The following is a 5,640-nucleotide window of genomic DNA, read 5'->3' on the forward strand; positions in this document are numbered from 1 at the left end:
CTCCTTTGGATGGCTGCTTGTTTGGAGACAAGCATCTGAGATGCTATTTTTTCTGATAGCTGGGCATCACCTAGTTTCTTCAACATACTTTGCTATCACACCGATATCGTCAGTGATTTCTTCAAGCAGACCCATGTCATAAGAGTTAGCTGCTCTTAGATTGGGAGGAGAATTAAGTGTGGGTCCAAAATCCATTTATGGACCTACGGTGGGGGGTTGGTAATAAGACAAAACTTTCAATAATATCCCTTTGCATTAATATGACAGGTTTGAGTCTGAGAGGCAAGGGTCTGCCCTTGTAAGAAATGATGCAGAAAAATTTCCCCTAGCACCAGTCCCCATGCTCAAAGTAAGCAAAGCCCAATCAATTAAGAAATCAATCTGTACAGAGGAAATCTCATGGATCGTAGCTCACAGTTGGACTATATTCATTTAACCTGCTCATGTCAACGTACCTTAAATTCTATGTCATTGGATCAATTATAGATGTTAGCAGTGAAATCACCTTATACCCTAAGGGGATGATTAACAATGTTTTTATTCATTTTTTGTGGGGATGGGGGATTATGTTTTGCTTGTTTCTGGTTTGGGTGGTGGTGGTATTGATCTTGTTGATTCTGGTTTTGTCTATTGTTTTTGTCATAATAGGACCATCCAAGGAACCCAGAGTCATTCAGAACTCAGGGATGGGTTCTGTGCTCCAACATAATCCTAGCCCTCATCGAAGAAGAGCTAGTTCTTATAATATGGTCCTGATCTATGCTTGCCTTCATACGAGACCACCGGAGATAAGGGTGCTACTGCAAAGTGGGGTGAAGAGAGCAGATGGTGCTCGGATATCAACTGGAATAATGTCTGGAGTCTTAAAAGGACACTACATTTACAAATTCAAGTGGTAGGCCTTATTTGATGGCAAATTAGAATTCAACAACAAAGCAAAATTGATGGCACAATAGATTACTAGTCAAAATTTGCAAAAATAGAAAAAGAATAAACCTATATGAACTTACTTTCTGTACTTCAAACTCCTAAAGTTATTTGCATATTCACTCACTCACTGCCTCTGCATTGATGCTGAGTCACCGTGACCCTATTGGACAGAGTAGCACCGCCCCTATGAGTTTCTGAGACTGTAGCTCTTTATGGGAGTAGGTCTCACCTTTCCCCTCTGTAGCGGCTGATGATTTTGAACTTAGGATCTTGCAGTTAGCGGTGCCACACATAATTACACGACCAGAACTCCTTAGTTCTACATTAGGCTCTTTGTATTAGCTTTTTCCCTAATTAAGAACGATCCACTCATTTGACTGATTCCACTGTCATATCCAGTTCTCAACCAAAAAGTCACCTCTTTCAGGTTCTTTTCTTGACCATCCCATCATAAATAGTATCATTCCTCTAGCCAGTGGAGTCTAATATTAATGTATGCACATTTATTTTAAGCAGAAGAGCACTTCTTATTTATTTTCTATGTGATTCAAATATTGTTTTATAATATTTTCCCAGCTTTACTTTTAAAAAAATTTTAAAAATCATTTTCGTGGGGGCTCATACAACTCTCAGCACAATTCATATAAATATTCATTGTGTGTCAAGCACGTTTGTACATTTGTGCCCTCATCATTCTCCGAACATTTGCTTCCTACTTGAGCCCTTGGTATCAGCTCCTCATTTTCCCCTTCCCTCTCCACTTCCCCCTCCCTCATGAAACCTTGATAATTTATAAATTATTATTATTTTGTCATGTCTTTCACTGTCTGACATCTCCCTTCACCCACTTTTCTGTTGTCAATCCCTCAGGGAGGGGGTTATATGTAGATCCTTGTAATCAGTTCCCCCTTTCTACCCCATCTTCCCTCTACCCTCCTGATATTACCACTCTCAGCACTGATCCTGAAGGGATCATCTGTCCTGGATTCCCTGTGTTTCCAGTTCCTATCTGTACCAGTATACATCCTCTGGTCTAGCAAGATTTGTAAAGTAGAATTGGGTTCATGATAGTGGGGGTGGGAGGGCAGGGAGAGGAAGCATTTAAGAACTAGAGGAAAGTTGTGTGTTTCATTGTTGCTACACTGCAACATGACTTGCTCCTGTCCTCCCTGGGACCCTTCTGTAAGGGGAAGTCCAGTTGCCTACAGATGGGCTTTAGATCCCCAATCTGTACTCCCACTCAATCACAATGCTATGCTTTTTTTTTTTTTTTTTGATGCCTGATACCTGATCCCTTCGTCACACAGGCTGGTGCGCTTCTTCCATGTGGGCTTTGTTGCTTCTAAGCTAGATGGCCACTTGGTTACCTTCAAGCCTTTAAGACCCTAGACACTATATCTTTTGACAGCTGGGTATCATCAGCTTTCTTCGCCACATTTGCTTATATACACGATTTGCCTTCAGCAATCGTGTTGGGAAGGTGTGCATCAAGGAATGCCAGTTTAATAGAACTAAGTGTTCTTGCATTGAGGGAGTATTTGAGTGGCGGCCCAATGTCCATCTGCTACCTTAATATGAAAAATATAAATATATGCACATAGTACTATTTCCCCATCGTCATACATAAATATATTTACATGTGTACATGCCTGTATTTAGATTTCTATAAGTGCTCTTTGCCTCCTATTTCTTTCCTCTATTTCCTTTTACTTTCCTCTTGTCCCACCATCATGTTCAGCCTTCATTTGGATATCAGTAATTTATCTTGGTTACATTTCCCTTGATCAAGCCCTACCAGGCCTCTTACCCTCCTTGCCATTGATTTTGAATCACTTGTTGTTCCCATGTCCCTGGGTTGGTTGAAGCTACTTCTTGTCCCCCGCCTCCCCCTCTCCCATGTCCACCCAGAACCATCTGCACTGTTGTTTTCTCCTCCAGATTGTTCATCCCACCTATCTTATCTAGATAGACCTGCAGAGATAATAATATGCACCAAAAGAAAACCCAAAGCGAACAAGACAAAGCGACAAAAGAAAATAAAACAATGACAACAACAAACAAACCAATGATCAAAATAAAAGTTGTAAATAGTATAAGGTCTGTTTGCTGACCTTTAGGAGTGTTTTAAGGTCGAGTCTGATGGGGTGCCACACCCTGGCCCCCATTTTTGGTACTCCCTCAGGACTTCCTTGCTCTGCTCCCCTTGCTGTTCTGTTGAATGCCCTTAGTGTTTTTCCTCGGTATGGTGGGATCAGATAGGGCGCAATTCTCATACTGTGTCTCCAGTGTTGTCCCCTGTAGGGTTATGGGTCAGTGAGGGATGTTGTGTCTCATAATGGTGCTGGCCATATGGTCCTCTCTGTGCATTGGCTGCTCTGAGCGGGGATATTGTCCTCAAGGCTTGGTTGGCCAGGATGGGCTCCATTCTCTCTTCCTCCCCTTCATTTGCTCCTATGTGTTCTGATCAGTGCTGTCCTCTGAAGTACAGCCTCTGGGGGGAGGGGCAACTGTCCAGCTTTACTTTTTTTTAAGGCAACCATTTTTGCAGTTCCTCCAACTGTTAATCACATAACAAGGTCTTGATTTTCTCTATTATCATGGTTACCAGTGCCAACAAGCAAATACCAATTTATGTCTACGCTGTTTGTGTCAGAATACAACTGAGCTCTGTAGGATTTTCAGTTGCTGATTGGTCAGAAGTGGATTACCAGGAAATTCTTTGCCAAAAATTTGATGTTTGTTCTTTCTTCAATTTTAAGAGAATTCTTGTTACTGTAATAGGGGTTCTTTGTAAATGGATATCTTACATTTTTAGAGCCTCAAGCTATATTGTATTCAAACATATTACAAATTAATATAGATTATTTATAGGGAAAATGTGAAATCCATGCATTGTTTTTTCCATGAACTTTGAAGACACCTCACATTTTCTCTTTGTGCATTCTGTCAGTTGTATGTATTGGAAATACTATGTCCTGATCTGTGGTTTACATTTTTACAGTCTTAATGGGAACTTCTGGACAAAGTATTCTAATTTTAATGTGCCCCATGTATTATGGTTTTATGTTATTGTCAGTTCCTTATGTGACCTGTAAAAAAAATCTATACATATGAAGATTTTCTCTTAGGATTTCATTTTAATTTTCATTGTGCTACCTTTTATATATAACCCTACAATCAACTTAAATCTGGCCTTTGTGTGAGGTTGGAGTCCAAGATTCTTTTTTTCCTTTTATGAATATCCAACTGCTCCAACACCTTTTCCTGAAGAGATCATTGTTTTGGAATTGGTTTGTTATAACCTATTGCCCATACAACTATAGATATTTTACTAGACTATCTATTCTGTTGCAGTGATCTGTGCGTCTGCCTAACCAATTGTCCAACCAATACCATAAACTGTTTAATTATGGTAGCTTTATAAAAAGTCTTCAGTAACAAAATTCTCCAGCTTTGTTATTTTTCAAGTTATTCTTTAAAGAGTTGTTAAAATGTTATTTATTTTTACATATGCACTAAAAAATCTATTGTGCATTGGGTGAAAGGCTACAGAGATCATCGATTTTATATGTGACAGTTCATGCACATTGCGTTTCCTCCCGTTCATTGCAATTCTCTCAGTCCTTATCTGTCTCACTGCCTCCCTGTGCTTCCTGTTTCCATTCTCCCTTCAGTCCTAATCCTCCTGAGGTAAAGGCCGCCCTTTTGATCTCAAATAGTGGTTCTAAATTGTGCTATGCGCACGATTGTCTTCCTGATAGACCTAGTGTTTGGCCGAAAATGGATCCATTTCCAGGCCTAAAGTGTGACTGTGGGGAGCAGAGAAGGGGAAGAGAGTGTAGACGGATGAATGAATCCTTTAGTCTCTTACACTAAGGAGCCTGACTGGCTGGGGTTCTGGGGTAGAGGGAGGCCTTCACCCTCATGAGTTGGAGGTGAGTCCCAATCACATTCTAATAATTAATACTGTTCCCCACTATATCCTTGCACAATAGTGCTACCTTAAAGTTACCTCTTACAAGCACTGGTGATTCTCTGAGTAGCCTGTAGCCCGCAGCTTTGTCAATAGGAGCAGCAGCCCCTCCCCCTTTATCTGCTCCAGGCACTAGTGTTAGGTTACTCCTCCAAAATACTCAGGGACCTTTAGGGTTAGGGTACAGCCCACCTTGTTATTTATGTGGTTACCTGATATTAAGGGGGATTGCACATCCCCTGAGTGTATATAAGCCTTGGCTGAAAATATATTCTCTCTCTCTGCATGGATCTGGCTGCTGACGTCATGATGGTGCTGGAGGTAAGCAACTAAATGCTTTATCTAGTCTGCTGTTCCTTCAACTTTACCCCTCAATCACACAACTGCTCCTTGGACCCATTCGCTTGTGGGGGCAGGTAACTAAGAGCCATAGTCTCAGGAGTTCCACTAGTCTCAATCTAATCAGTAAGTTTAATCTCTTTCATAATTTTCACTTTTGCTCTGCATTTCCCCCTCAGTCTGTCCAACACTCCTTTAAGTAATCCCTTTCAGAACAGTTGGTAATGAAACCTGGGCACTATATAGTGTTTCTGTTCCCAGGGTTGTGGATATTCATGTTTGCATGATCCATTCGTTCACTGTCTAATTATTTCCATATAATTTTGATTTTCATCACTCTATTTCCTCCAGTTGAGGAGCACCCAGTAGTTTTGCCTTAGGTGGTCAATCATGAGTTG

This window comes from Tenrec ecaudatus, chromosome 5 (assembly GCF_050624435.1).
Source record: "Tenrec ecaudatus isolate mTenEca1 chromosome 5, mTenEca1.hap1, whole genome shotgun sequence".
Taxonomy (NCBI): domain Eukaryota; kingdom Metazoa; phylum Chordata; class Mammalia; order Afrosoricida; family Tenrecidae; genus Tenrec; species Tenrec ecaudatus.